Source organism: Neopelma chrysocephalum, unplaced genomic scaffold, assembly GCF_003984885.1.
Source record: "Neopelma chrysocephalum unplaced genomic scaffold, ASM398488v2 Primary Assembly neopelma1_98, whole genome shotgun sequence".
Classification (NCBI taxonomy): domain Eukaryota; kingdom Metazoa; phylum Chordata; class Aves; order Passeriformes; family Pipridae; genus Neopelma; species Neopelma chrysocephalum.
The window spans coordinates 1092872-1108492 of record NW_020897761.1 but is presented as its reverse complement, the minus strand read 5'-3'; positions in this window follow the sequence as shown (position 1 = coordinate 1108492).

Genomic DNA, 15621 nt, shown 5'->3' with positions numbered 1-15621 from the left:
CTGGTAGCCCTCCTGGTGATACATGTCACGTTGAACTCCCGTGTCGTGGGTGCATGTGACAGAGAGAATCACAGCCCTTTCTTTAATAAAGCTTAATTCTCCTGCCTCCACGAAAATATCTATGTAAGAAGACAAAGCTGAACCCTCAGGTCTAGATATGAGAAGGTAGGGGAAGATCTCCCCCGGGCTGTGTGTGTTTAAGCCCTTTCCCAGTGCAGGGATGTGGGCTCCTGGGATTGTTGGATTCGCTGAGACTGCTGCAACAGGGATCGCTGGGGTGAACTGGGATTTGATGAGAATTGAAGCTGGCTGTGAAAAAAAAATTACCTGAATCCTCCTCCAGCTTCATACTAGGTTGGGTTTTGAATCATCTTTGCCAAGGGCAGAAGAAATTCATAATGGCAACTGGGGCCAGAGCAAACAGCTTTGAGACTTGGTGAAGGTCCTCCCCTTCTCCCATCCCTCCAGCTCCCCCAGACACCTGCCCATTCCTCCTTCCATCCACCCATCAACCCAGTGGCTCATCATCTGGCCAGTGAAGCACATCCACCTCTGGTCCCTCTATCTGTCCCCATTCCCTTCCTACAGCATCTGTGATCCTCTGGAATCATGGCAGACTATTTTCTGGAGCTGAGGATGGTTGGGCCAGCCCTTCCTGCATCTGGTGCTCTGCAGCAGAGGAAACTAATTCTCTTTTATTAAAACACAATAAAATAGGCCAGCACACGTGGTGGCATTTCCATGCAGGTGAGATTGGGGTCCTTCAAGCCTGGAAGTGAGCTGAACCATTCCCTTTGCCCCCACAGACTCTGGGATAATCAGGGTTGGCTTTCTTACATGTTTTAGTCCCTTGGTGGGTTCTTCTGTGCTGCTGGTGTTTTGGGAGATGATGTTGCTTTGTTTGAAACCCAGAAAGGGTCATTAAATCAGTTTGGCTTCCTGTATGGCTGGGTGAGAGCGCCCCAGAAATGTAATGGGCTGCTTTCATGGGCAGCAGCTCACGCTTGATATTTATAGAGAAACGGTGAGAAGACCCTGTTTCTTAGTCCCTCCTGCTGTTCTCTAGCTAGGGCTGAGCCTTGCTGTTAGTAAGTGAAGTGCAGACATCTCTTCACAGTAAAGGAAAAAAAAAAAAAAGGAAAAAGAACCCTTTGCTTTCCTTCCCATCTTGTCAGGAGCACCCTGCTGTGCCCCTCTGCTTTCTTCCCATCTCACAGAGGGAACGGATTCTCTCTCTTGGCTGTGCTCCTCACTAGAGCACTGGTTGCTGAGCATGTCCATGCAGCCATACTGTATCACTTCAGCTGGCTTTTAATAGCTGGCAAAAAGCAAAGTGCAATGGTCTGGGGGGGAAGAGAGGGGATTTGGAAGACCTGGGGTTAAGTCTTGGTTGTGTTTGGGGTTTACTGGATAGCCTTGGAAAAGTCACTGCTGTGCATCAGCTCTCTACCTGTAAGCATCAGTGTGGTCTGGCCAACTTCTTCAGTATATTAAATGGTCGCTGTGTGTTGCTTTTAACCATATTCCATCCACGGAGGAAAATATGTAGGTGTTGAAGCAAAGGTCACTTTGAAGCTGAGCCTCAGCCGTTTGTGTTTCTCAGGTGCTTTCAGTAATATGACCCATGCTTTATGTTACAGGCTGCAAATACTGCAAAAGGCTATTTTGAGCTCTGCTAGCTTTAATTGAGATCCAGGCTCCTACTAGACCTTGCAAAATGAGCCTGACACCCTGCACTCTGTCGTTCTAGTGGAAAAATGGGTTTATTGAGCTTTTCGGCTGTGCTTTGGTCCGAGGTGTCACCGAAAGAACAGGGGCCCTGGCTCTGCAGGGCTTGTTGGATGTGTGTCAGAATTCTGCTTTCATTTTCTCTCTGGAAAATCACCGGCCACGCAAGAAACTCCGGTGAGAAATTGCTCGGTTAAAAATTCGGAGGGGCGCTCCATGGAAAGCCCATGGGAGAATCCATTTCCCAAGCCTCCTCCTGTCTGCAGGGGCTATTAGGAGATTCATTTATTCTGCCTGAAGCCTGCAGGTTTATAAACACGGGCTCTTTTCTTCAGCTGAGTTGAAAGGAACAACTTCCATTTGATTTCCTTTGGGACCAGCGCTGGCTGTTTCTATCACTCAGTTTAGGAGTGCAGCAGTGGGGAGAAGAGGGGAGGTGGGAAAGCCAGGGGGGCACTGAGAGGGTCTTGGTTTGTGCTGGACTAGGAAAACCTGCATTGTGGCAAGGATGGGTAGAAAATCTCATGATTAAAGTTATGCTGCTGCAGCACAGAAGGATTGGCCCCATTAGAACTCTTACTGCAGCATCCCTGGTGTAGGTGGGTGGATGAGGAAGGGGCTGAGGACTTGACTGGGCTTTTAGGCTTAGCTGAACTACTCAGCTTTGGAAGGTGGGGACAAGGGGGAGCTTTCCCTGGGCTGGTGCAACACCCAGAAGAAAACACTGGCATTTCTGGGGCCTCTGAACATCACCAGTGTGTTGAAGATGGCTTTGAGCTCATGGCTTAGAGATTCTACCACAGGGAAACCCACAGTGTCTGAGAGATTGCAGAACTGAGGCTGGAGAAAACATGTGGGATGGCTTCTCTTTCCATTTTCTTTTTCCTATGCCATACTTGGGAAGATTCAAATACTCCTGGGACCTGTTCAGGTCTGAGGCTTCTCAGTCAGTCTGTAGCTGGCGGGGACACTTTCACCTTGCAGGAGGATTGAAAGGCTTTTCACTGGAGCTCCTCACCCTCCTGCACGGGGATCGAAGGGTTGTGCTCCCTGGCTTGTGAGACAGAATGACTGCAGTTGCTGTGAGAGAGCAGGAAATCATCTCTGTAAAGCTGTCCAGAAAGCCTTGAATTCAGGTACAAGCCTCATGTTTATAGGAACATAAAAGGAACCATGGAAACTAAATGTGGGTCAGAGCACCCGCAGATAGAAAAATCAGAGGGGTTGCAGTGTTACCTCAATTTCTCCGCCTTTGGATTTGTTGTGCTGGTTTCAAACCTGCCTGGGGTCCTGGGCTTCAGGATCCATAGGAGGAAGGAATTTTCTGGGGAAGGCAGTGAGGAAAAGACCTCATCTAAATGCTGTTCCACGAGGGTCATGCTGCTCAGTGGTACGTGAGATGTGCTGGCTGTGACGTTCCTGTTGAGCCCCAAGGGAGATCAGGTGCCTGGAGAGGAATGAGGAGCCTTACACGCACTGTTGACAGGGAACTTAAACTTTGCTTCCTCCCCTTCCCTTTTCCTGGAGGATTACCCTGTGCAGCTCTGCGTGCCCTCCTGGGCCCTTCGCAATGATTCAGCTGCTCTGCAGTCCCCAGCTTCATCACGGGGAAGCTTCTTCACCTAGCTGCTGCCAGCATGCTTTTGGCGACCCTGGGTGTCCTGTCAGCTGTTACAGGCCATTAAAGGATTTGTTTCTCGGTGTATGAAAAGGCTTAATTCAATTCTCATTCTCTCCTGGCATTCCTCGGAGGTGAGCGCGTCCCCTCGGCATGAATCCTCCAATGCCGCTAATTGACTTGAAAGTAGCTCGTGTCTCCTTGGAAATGTCACCCAGCCCTTTTCAAGTGCAATTCCAGGCAATCAGGATCAATATGTTTCTTTAGCTAAGGGTATTAGCACATGACTGACAGCCCTGCGGCATTAGCTTATTCATATGGACTTCCAGATGCTCATTTTTCTTCCCTGTCTCAGCTCCAGCCCCGGTAAGGAGGGAAAGAACTTGGAGTGGAGCCATGCCGTGAGCTGCAGTTGTTCACAAAGCACAGGTGGGTATGGTGCTGCCTCTCCCACCCCTGCCCCGAATCCATAGGGTGCTCTCATCCCCTGTCTCTCAGGCGAAGTCAAACTGCGTCACCCCATCCACTTGCTCATCCCATCACGGCCTCGAGATGTTCCAGAAAGGCAGGGGCTGAATTTCTCTGCCCGTGTCAGTCAGTGTGGTGCTTCGTTTGACATAAGAGGTGTCAGTATATTTTGGCAGCACCTTTGCATGGAAAGTATTGTCAGTGTAACCATCCCTCCTCAGGTCCCGGCTCCCTTGTGCTCCCAGGGAGGCTGTGGTCTGTAGCAGAGGATTTCCCTTGCTTTCCTCATTGTATGGCAACAATGGGATGGTCCTGGTGACCAAAGCAATTGGGGTTTCATTACATTTTTCATCAAGCAGACATTCTTCTGCTTTCTTACCTCAGAAATGTTTGTGAATTCCTCTTCCCAACACCCTGTGAGGAAGGGGAGTGCTGCTCTCTCTGCTTAGAGATAGGGGGTGAAAGCACTGGGAAATGAATTTAGAGGAGCTTATGAAAGCACTTGAGGCAGTGCTTCTGTGAGTGAATTCAATCTGAGCCCAGGTGCCCTTGGCTTTTCTTGCCTCCCCTTCAATAAAACTGCCACGTACCAGCTCTGCTCCTCTGGAAAGACTTCCCACCCCTTCTGCACCCCACCTGTGCTTCTTTCCTTGGGAAGCAGAGTGGAACATACCCCCCGCTTTGGGAAACACTGACTTCAGAGGACTTAAAAGCAACAACTCAGAAACAGATCATAGAATATTTCAGCTTTTCAAAGAGACCAAGAGCCATGTCCTAGGTGAGATGACATTTCTCAGACTCGACTCTTCTGGTTCCCTGCTACCCTGCCCTGCAGCTAGTGGTGCTCCCAGCTCTCCAAGAGCTGCTCCCTGGCTTTGGCACTTGTTAGAGCCGCAAGGAAAAGAAACCTGAAGTTGGCTCCCAAGAGGCAAATTTAACATGCAGAGGAACAAGGTGTGCTGCACTGGAGTGCTGGGGAAACTTTGAGGGCTTCTCTGCCACTCTGTGAATTGGAGCGCAGGGCTGGTAATGGCACATCATGTGCTGCCATCTGGGATTTGTAGCTGCTACAGAGGCAGAGGTGGGGAATCTCTGTCAGGGAATCTGTGCTGGGAGCACGATCCCGAAAGGCACATCAAGAGATGAACGAGAAAAGCCTGGAAGTTTTAATCCGTGAGGCTGCCTGGATACCTGCGGGTGTGTTTGAATGTTGAGTTCCCCTGAAGCGAGCCAGGAAGGAGTTAAAACGTGCCCTGTGAGGCAGCCAGAAGAAGTGCATCCGAAAAACTCCGGCAATCAGAGGCAAGCAACAATTATTAACGCCTCGGCATTTAATGTGGCAGATCGCTTACGCCCCCAGTTATGTCGTGTGTTCAATTCCAGAGCTCTCGCAGTTGTCAGTCAGCAGGTCCATAGATCATGGCGACCTTAGCATCGTGTCAAGGGGCTTCACTCCATCAGGGATAATGAGCATCTCCCACCGGCTCCTTCCCATCATTCATTTGGGATCCAGAAGTTCATCATGCAAATGACAAACAATGTTAATTTTCTGCAAATAATTCCTCCAGATGTCCGCAGGATTCCAGCACTCCTTGCCCAGAACAGTAAAATATGTTTGTCTTCCTCCCTATAATTCATCACCAGGCACACAAATCTCCCCGAAGACTCTATAAACAAAGCAGGAAGCAGAGTGCAGAGGATAATAGTTCACTGCAAACATGTCTCCTAGTTTCACCATGCTACACGCGAGAAAAGGAGTGGTGGAAGAGGTCCAGAAGTTTCTTCTCATGTGAGCTGACTTTGCATTTAGTCTTGCAAAATACAGAGAGTGTGGTGGTCTGAGCCAAGCCTCACATGAACACAAGTCAATGTGTGAGCAGAAACTCAGGAGGAATTTTTCTGGGCTTAAAATTTAGGTCTGGCATGCTGGAATGGCTCGATCTGGAGTGAAAGCTGCTGCAAAAAACCTTGTCTGCATCACTGGGGGACTCTCCATCAGATCCACGCTTTATCATGGATCTGTATCATGCTGTGTTTTCTGATGAGTACTAAAGCAAATAGCCAGAGTTTGGTTCCTCCAAGCATTTCTCAGCTCCCTGGACTCCAGATCGAGCCAAAAATACATGAGGAGCTCAAATCCATGGAGATTTGGACCACAGAGCACAAGAAGCAGTTTTGGCTTGGACAAATTTGGAGATATGATACAAGAATTGGCTCCAGCCAGTCTGTCTGGAACAGAGCACACCCAAGATGAGGCAGACAGAAAAATGCCTGTATTTTTGACTCACATCAGAGGTCAGCAGGCAGCCAGGACCCAAATCCAAGGAGGGTGGCAAAAATCGCATTTCCAAGTAAAGTTCAGGAGAATTTGAGGGCACCCAGGTTGACCTTAGGCTTGAAAAGCCTCTGTTGGGTTTTATTTGGTTGGATATGTAGAAATATACTCTTGATTTGTTTGGGTATGTAGAAGTGTACGTACCGTTTTATTTTGCTGGACGTGGACAAGAACAAGGACATCCCAAAACTCTTCCTCCTCTGGCTGCTGAGAGCACCCAACCACGTGCTCCTGCCTCCTGTTGGCACCCATCAGCTGTTAGAGTCGACCTTTGGGGCTCAGTCCTGAGCTACAGCGTGGAAACAGCCTGATCTTGGAGCAAGACTTGTGTGTGTGGGAGGAGAGAGCATCCAAAACTCCATGGGAGGTCTTGCAAGGGCACAGCTGGGCCAAGTGGGTGAGTCACCTTACAGAGGACAGGTGGGTATTCTTGCTCTGCTCTCTGGTTTCCCACCACTCCAGCAGGCCCAGCTTTGCTGTGGATTTTTCCTCTCCGTTCCCCAGCTCCTGCCAGCCCTGGAAGCAGGCGCCCGCTCCCTCCCTCGCTGACCTTTTCGCACTGGAAGGGTTTTTAAAGGTCCCTCTGAGCAGCGGCTGCCGTGTGGCTTTTTGTTTTTTTGGTGTTTTTTATGATGGGCCTGGAAATTAATTTCTTTTTCACTGGTGTTGGACTATCCATTCCCCACGTCACAGTGCAGAATGAGCTCGTAACTCTCTCGACAGCCTCGTGGCTGAGTTATGGGGTCTTCTGCAGCGTAGCCCAAAGGGTTTAATTTAACAGTGGATGTTTGAAGAAAGCAATGGAGTTCTGACAAGTGTATGGTGCTTTTGCTGTCTGTACACTTGGAAAGCTTTTTTTTAATGTTTGACTGAAAGGTTCCTTGTTTTAAATTAAGCTCAGGATTTCTTGTCCTTTCCATGGGTAGGATTGGTTTTGGGTGTTTTTTTCCCTTTCCTTTTTGTTTGTCTGAAGACTGTAACCATGTCTCCATCCTCTCTACGCTCAGCATCACAAATGCTTTCCATCCTTCTTTGCCAGCTATCTCCTATAGATTTCCAGTCACTGTTGTCTGTCTGCTCTGGACTGTCTCCAACTGTTCACACCGTCTGGGAGATCAGCATCCCAAACTGGACAACATGTTCCAGCTGGGACCGTGACAGGGCAGAAGGCACGTGAGGGTAATTTGGACTTACTTACACATGACATCTTCTCTGTGCTTCGATCCTGGTTGCCCTTGGCATGATCTTGAGCCTGTTTTGGGGCAAGTGGGGTGAAGTGTTTCAGTTACTGTCGGGGCCACCTGTTGTGGTCTCCTTGTCACCACACATGGGCACTAATCAGGCCATCTGTCGTAGGAACCTGTGTCTCGGATCGGGGATGCTCGGGTGAGCTGATACGAAAGGACAAAAAACGCTGGCTGCTCGCAGGAGCTGGAGCTTGTTAACCCCCCTGCAGATGTTCCTCCACGTACTTGCCTTCATGAGACCGTTTTAATGTGCCTGTTAGTGTGCATCCTGTGCTGAGTCCCACCTTAGATGATTTGCCATGGCTTTCCCAAGTGTCTGTGTGCAGCCGGATCGATGCCGTGCAGGTTGCTTGCCTTGCATGTCCAGAGACTGGAGGAGCCACTGGTGACTTGGATTTAAACCCCTGTATAAGGTATGGTTTGAGGTCAGTCCCTGGCCATGCCACTGCTCCCTTTGCTGCCTGTTTAATGTTCCTTCCCTATGGGAAGCAGTCAGTGATGTTGTATCCACTAGAGCACTCTTCTCCTCACAGAACTATGGAGGAGCCATGGGAAAAGAAACCAGGACCTTGCTCTTTCCTCATCCCTAGCTCTGCCTTTGTCATTTCCCCTCACAACCATCAGCTGGCTCATGCTTTTTTAAGGCCCAGCTTGTTTTTGGTCCCCTTAATGAGTAATAACATCTTAGTGACACTGTCCTGTGGCTTTGTCCCTTGCAGGGCAGCATCTAATCCTGTGGTGTTTGCTCAGTTGAATGGGTCAGTAGTTTTACTGGACTTGCATAAAGGACATGATATGGATCTGAAGGGCTGGGCTCTTGCAAGAGAGGTGATTATAGACTCACAGAATCATTTAGATTGGAAAAGACCTCTAAGATCATGGAGTCCAGCCATTAAATCAGCACTGCCAAGTCTCCAAGAGTCTTGGGGACTAAACCATGTCCCCAAGTGACACATCCACATGTTTTTTGGACACTTCCAGGGATGGTGATTTCACTCCTTCCCTGGTCAGCCTGTTCCAGTGCTTGAACACCCTTTCAGTGGAGAAATTTTTCCTAATATCCAATCTAAACCTCCCCTGGCAAAGCTTGAGGCCATATCCTCTTGTCCTATCCTTTGTTACCTGGGAGAAGAGACCGACCCCCACCTGGCTACAACCTCCTGTCAGGCAGATTGGAGGGAGTGATGAGGTGCCCCCTGAGCCTCCTTTTCTCCAGAGCAAACAACCCCAGCTCTCAGCTGCTTTTCACTGGACTTCTTCCTCCATCTTGACTTTGGGATGTGGAGAGCAAAATTGAGGCATCCAGCTGTGAAGCAGGATGGCAAATAAGAGTCACAAACAGGGCAGGATTTGATCCCAGCCTGCCTGCTTGTAAGCCAGCCCAGCTGGAGGTGGAAGGAAGGGCAGGTCCAGCTGGTAAAGGTGAGTGTAGGAACCCTCAACCTCCGGGGGGAAGGAGGGACTGAGATCCTTGAGTTGTTCTCCTCTTGTTCAGGACTGGGCCTAAACTAGAGCAGGGATCTGACAAGCCCTGAAGACCTTACAACATTCCAGCAGCAGGGATGGAAATGCAGATTGACTGTGATGCTCTGATGTAACTCCTCAGGTGATGCTTTGTGTAACCTCTGTCTCAGTGGAAATGACCAGAGACCCTGAAAAATCCTTAGTGTTTCTCAGGATTCACCCCCAAATGAGTAAGTAAATCAGTGTAACTGGCTTGCCTTGCCTTTAGCAGTGTATTTTAGGCAATCATCTCTTTCTGGAGTCACTTGGACACTGTTTGCAGTCCAAATACTGACGAGTTCCGTGGGACAGCCCCCGTCTCCACCTCAAACGCGTCTCCTGGAGTCAGACGATTAGATGAGACTCTTTTTCATCTAAGTGCTTTTTTTATCTTTCTAATCTGTGGAGGGAAGCTGGCAGATATCATCTTTGAAGGTAAGGAAAATGGAGCCAACGTTTTGTATTCCAGAAATCTCATTATTTTCCGACTAATATGCTGATTTTAGATGCTGGGGTTTGGCAGTGACACAAAGGTCATTGCTGAACAAAGCAGAAGCAGGTCCATCCTGGAGAAGCCTGCATGGGTAAAATATGCATTTTCTATGGGTAGAAAACATGAATTCTCTGGGTCATGTCAAGGAATGAAGCATGGTGGGTAATTTCCCTTTGGCTCTGACTTGATGAAAGCTTTTACAAGAGGAAAAAGTGTGTTTTAAGAAGTTACTTGATACTTATCTGTCCACAGTGCTTTTCCCAGGCTGGATTTGGGGAGGGATTATCTCAGATTTTCATTTAGTTTTGAAATCCTGGGTATTGGTTTTATAAACTAAAACCCCTTCGCAGCAGGTTGCTTGTTCTGCCTTGTTGTTTTAGCTTGATGCATAGGAAGGAATTTAAATTTCCTGAGCGGATGGGGCCCGGGCCTCGCCGGGGTAAATCGGCGTCGTTCAAATATTTAAAGGCAGACGCATCAATACTGGCAGCTGAGGATCTGGCTTACTTTGATTAAAATCTGATTGAGATTACTCAGCCTTGCCAAGGGACTTGGATTACCAGTCTATAAAAAGAAGAGGAGGAGAGGAGAGGACATTAAATATAAAAATAATCCAATGAAGGACGTGAAGCTCAACTCACTGCAAATTGAACAGTAATGAAAACATCCTCCTTAAGCAGGTGGAGCAGCAGGGCTTGCAGGCAAGTAGTGGGTTTGGAGCTGGGGCTGAGGTAGAAATATTGCTCCTGGGTTTCTCGTGGGCATGGCCTCATCTTTTAAAGGCAGATTTTTTTTTTTTTTTCAAAGGAGGGCCTTGCTCATTAAAAAATCCCCGCGGAAACATTGCAGGAGGAGATGTGGGTGACAAATCCTTCGGAAAATCCTTGCCTCTGCTTCCTCAGGAGACCTGGGCTAGTGCCAAATCTCACTAGCAAAGAGGTGATTGAAGCTGAGGAACAGAAAATCAACTCTCTTACAGATTTCAGAATGTGAAATGTGCTTTTGTCTTTAGGGCTTCTTACAGGGGTTGAATTTCAACTCTCTGCTTCCATTGCAGCATTTTTTTCGCCCTGGCTCTTCATTCTTTTTTAAATGTAAAGAGTATTTAAGGGCTGTTGTTATGCTGTGGGATCAGGCTCAATGGCCAGTGACTGATGGGGACACTGCACCAAGCCCATTGCTTGCTGGGCCATTTTCAGGAGTCTGTCAAACCACTTGGCACGTGTCTGGATTTCCCGAGATTTCCAGTGTTTATGGTCCCTAAACCCTGGTCTAGTGAAAAGTGTCCCTGCTCATGGCAGGGGGGTTGGAACTAAGTGATCTTTAAGGTCCCTTCCAACCCATTCTAGGGTTCTGTGATTCCCTGTGCTCCTGTGAATTGCTGTAGCTATTGGTAGGGCTGGCACACTTGGGTCCTAAACTAGATGGTTTTGGAAGCCCCCAAACCCCGCTGAGGATAGCAGATTTCTACCTCCTCTTTATGGAGCATGCTGGCCTGCTGGGATGGGAAGCACATCCCTTGCTGATCTCTGTAGAGGACACCTAGAAAGAGATCTGTGGAAGTTGCAGGGCTTGAGTGTCCTTTTGTATCCAAGACAGGCCATGGTGAGTTGGATGCATGGAGAGCTACCTTGTCCAGGACCTCTCCGCAGAGACTGGGAGATGCTTTGGCTACGTCAGAGGGCTCTGGGAGCCTGGAGAGTGGGGCTGAGTGACCTTAAAATAGAATATTAGAATCCTAGAATGGTTTGGCTTGGAAGGGACCTTAAAGATCATTTCGTTCCAACCCCCCTGCCGTGGAGGGGTGACATAAGCTGAGGCATCTCAGAGTGCCGAGGGGAAGGCAAGGGGGTGGCTGTGGGACCTCCTGGGCAATTACATCCATGGATGGTCAGAGATGTCGCCTGAGTGCCCCGGCAGTGATGCCAGTCTGTCTGGGTTTCTTTAATCAGAAGCAGGGTCAGATGAGGATAAGATTGTGTTCTAATAAATATTTGTTAGCAAGTGCTTTCCCTTCTCCCCCCTCCCCCTCGATATTGTTAATTCTCCTTGTGGTAACACGTGCATTCTTCAGCTTCTGTTGCTCCATGTGTCGTGCTCCGTTACTCCGTCTCACTCGCAGCCACGGAGCGGGAGGAACACTGCCAAGGCTTTTTCTGGGAATTCACTCTGGTCCTGCTACTTCCCTGGGAGTGCTCAACCGATGTGTTTTGTTTGCAGGGGGAATAAAATGCTCAGCTGTCAGCCACCTGAAAGGACGGTGCAAGACCGAGGCAAGGACCAGCTGCTCCTTTGGCTCCGTGTGCAGGTGCCCACGCAGCCAGGGTAAGCTTTGGACGATGACTTTCGGGAGAGGAAAGTTGCTAAGCAGTAAAATGTGACCTTGCCCTGTTTTAAAAGATGTGAGGCTTTGCTTGAGGCATCCTTAAAATAAAGGTGGATTCCCCCCCACCTTTCCCAGGTGCAAAACCAGGGGGCTACAAACGACTGTGATACCCCATGGAAGGGCACCCCTCTCTTTCTGGAGAAGTGACTGTGTTTTCACCGGCTGTGAAACAGTGTTTAAAAACATCGTTAATTGAAATGCACTGGCGAACACGTTTTTCAGACACCTGCTTTCTTGCTGGAGACAGGATTATCCCTTGCCAGACTGAATGGCTGCAGGGAAGGTGGAGCTGCAGGCAGTGCTCTCTGCGGCGCCTGGGCCCTGCGCTGGTTAACGTGAGGCTGAATTTCTGATGACTCAGAAGGGAGCTTGGCTGCCCCTCAGCTGTTTGCAGATCTGAGGATCAGTGGGTATGAACCAGCACTGCGTTGAACAGAGCTGGGACCAAAAGCCAACTCGGTCTCAAAAGTGCCTATAAAAACAAGCAAGGTTTTTAGGGGTCCCAAGTGCCATGTTTGCACAGGGCACTCGCAGGCAAGTCCCAGAAAAATAATGAAGTGGATACTAGGCAGAGATTCTTGCTGCTTACTTCAGTTTCTTTCAGGCCATGTGAGGGAGTGGGGGAAATTTGAACCATCTGATGTATGTTAGTAATGAGAGATACGAATGTTGTGTATAAACAGGGGCTTTACCACTGCAGGAGCTGGTGATACTGAGTATCTTATACTTTCTGACTTATAAGTCCTTCCTGGTCTGGAATCTTCTGTCAGATATTTTTGTACACAAAGCCCGAGGAATATTTGATGGGAAAGCCCCCTTTCCTTGTGGGACATGCCTGGAAGCCTTTGCTACCAGGTCACAGCAACTTCAGAGCTCTTGGCCACCAAAGTGGGCCAGAATGACACAGGATTGGTAAGCAGTGGTCTCTGGTTTGTGTAGCTCCATGACCCACCCCTGTGCCTGCAGCACCTCTGTGCTTGCTCAAGATGTTTCACCTCAGCTCTGAGTTATCTTCAGGTTGTTCTCTGAGCTCCTGGGCTGTGCTTGACCCGCTGTCCCACCTGGATTTCTTCTCTCTGAGGTCTCTGAGAGTTGGATAGGGCAGCTGCCCACACTCAGTTGTGACACCCTTTCCTTCTTGCCTTTTTTCCCCCTGAGAAAACAGGGTTAATGTGGTTTTGGCTCCTTTTTGCCCACCCCTAATAACTTTCCAGCCTGATGGCTGATTGCAGCTGTTCGTGCCAGAGATCTTAAAGATAACAAGTTCCTACCAGCTTGATATAAATAGAAGACCAGGGAGAAGACTTTATCTTTGCCCCTCTGTGCAAGAAGAGTTCAATCCTTATCAGTCCAAGGGCATCTGTGTGTGAGAGAAGGAGGAAGAGAGATGTTGTGAGTGCCTGTGGGGAAAACTGTGCTTGGAGACAGTATTCTCCTGCATCCTGGGGAATCCCACTAAGATGTCTAAATCCATGTAAATGGCAGTACTGCTGGCCCTGCTATGGGCTGAGCCCTGTGTGAGGCTTTCTGCTGTTTGCTTTCACCACAGCCTTTCATCAGAGAATGAAAACAGTGATGTGCGTGGTGTTGCCGGCCTGACTCCGAGGAGGAAGCTCAGGAACAGGAGCCTGGCACAGGAGCAGAGGGTTGCAGCCTGCTTCCCAGGGGGATGAGGCTATTTTAGCCTCTGGCTAGTTGATGGGACATCTTTCTGTTGCAGCAGCACTTGCTTTCCCTGGAGGATAACCCCTGTTTCTCGGATGGGCCTCTGGCTCATCACTCAGCTCCTTTCCTGCCCTCTTTGCCTTCTACAGTAAGCTGTTTAATCAAGGGTGTATCAAAATCCATCTGTCTACGCTGGTGTCAACAACTTGGCTTCAGGGACATTTTAAATCATTTTCTTACTGCATTGTGTAATGGATTTTGTTGCTGAGAGAATGGAAAGCAGGGCAGCAAAGGTGTTTTAATTACATCTGATTGTGGCATCTTGCAGACTTGCCCTGTCAGTTGTTCTGGCACAGCACCATTTAGAGCCTGCTTTTGCCAGCACAGGCATGTTAGCTGGGGATTTACTGATCACAGAGGAAATCATTGCTATTTTTCACTCCTGCCATCATCTTGGGGCTGTGTCTTCTTTCTCTACCTTGCTTTTGTGGCATGAACTTCTTCCACATTAGAGGATTTTAGTCCTTCCTTATCGTGTCACTTGGAAGCAGTGAAAACCACAGTCACCTGCCTGTTGTCTGAGTGTCATATCTAGGCAGAGCAGAGGTGCTTTGCTTGCTCTAAGAACCTGTGTTGCTGCAAGAGAAACGTCCCTCTGAACCTTTCCCCGGCTCACATCTTGGTTTCACAGCCTGTCAACATAAAAACATCTTTCCTTTCTCTGAATCAAGCAGGGGAAGATTGAAATGATGTCTCCAGCAAGACTATTTGGGGGAAGAAGGAGGGAATGAGACAGGGAAAGTTGCTGGTCTTGCTGGGCTGGGACACCCTGATCAGACCCATGGGGCCGAATCAGCGGGTGGAGTAAATCCTGGGAAAGGCAGGAGTGTGGTAGGTGCAACAAAGCACGTTTTTGGAAGTGCCTGCTCACCACACAAGAGGAACTACAGCTGGGTACACGTTGAAATGCCAAGAACTATTGTATCTGTCCGTGTTTTAGGTGTATTTGCACTGACACTCGGGACTAGTGGTTTGTGCAATGCTCCCTGTGTGTTTTCTGGAGCATTCAGCAGGTAGCAGCTCCCAGTGCCCTTACTTTGACCTGCCTTCCTGAACCATTTAACAGGCAGTAACTGTTTGAATCTAACCTGGGGTTTGGAGGAAGGAGAGTCTGAGGAGGAGGAGGGTGGAGTTAGTGTCATTTTTCTGTATAATTGCTAATATGTGCTTCTTACCAAAGCTTTTGGCTGTGACTTAATAGGTACCAATCCACAATTTTTCAGTGCTAGAGCGTGTTTGTGGTCCTGACAACACTCATCTGTGTCATTTCCTCCTCTTAAATAGATATAACCTCAGCTGCAGATTAGAAGTGCTTTGTTTGTGATTTCTAGGTGCTCTACACTTGATGCATCATCTTTTGACAGACACAGAGCAAACTCTGCTCCTCCCTTCTGGCCTGGGTTGCAATGATGGATTAAGTAGGTAAGTAATAGAGTGGTAATGAGATAACCACTGACATCGAGCATTAACGTGGGAATAAATGAAGTTACCATCCAGAACTAATGGCCTGAACTATCACTGGGTTGTAATTAATGAAGGTGGTGGCTGAGATTTACAAGGATATTTTAGGATGCTGCTTGCATGCAGCTTTGGGTTTTATGGCTTGGTTGGAGAGAAATCAGTTAATGCCAAGAACTTAATGAATGGGCAGAAGCTGTTCTTTGCCAGTTTGTAGTGCCCTGTTTGTGGAAGAGGCCAGGCTGGCACATGTGGGCTATCTGCCTTTTCATTACTTCAGGATGTGGAGGAGGGTAGGATGCTGTGGCCCCTGACTCTGGGTCACTCACTCTTTTGGTGCAAGGTATCTTGTAAGTCTTGTTTCTTCTGTTTTATTAGGGCAGAGTAGCAGGAGTCCTGCTGCAAACAACACATTTGAAGTGAACCCATGGACAAGTTTGCTTGTATGTAGAAGAGGTTGCTGATGACAGGAATTCTCCAACCAGGACCTCGGAACTGAGCAATGACAGGCTGCCCTGTTCTGCCCCGTGAAGGTGGGACATCTGGTTCCTTCTTCAGGTCTCCTCCTCCCTGTGGCTCTGTCTCCTGCATGTCACTCCCTCCCTCGCCCTGCTCTGGTGTCCATGTGATCCACTGACGGCCTGCACCTCTGCATGAGCT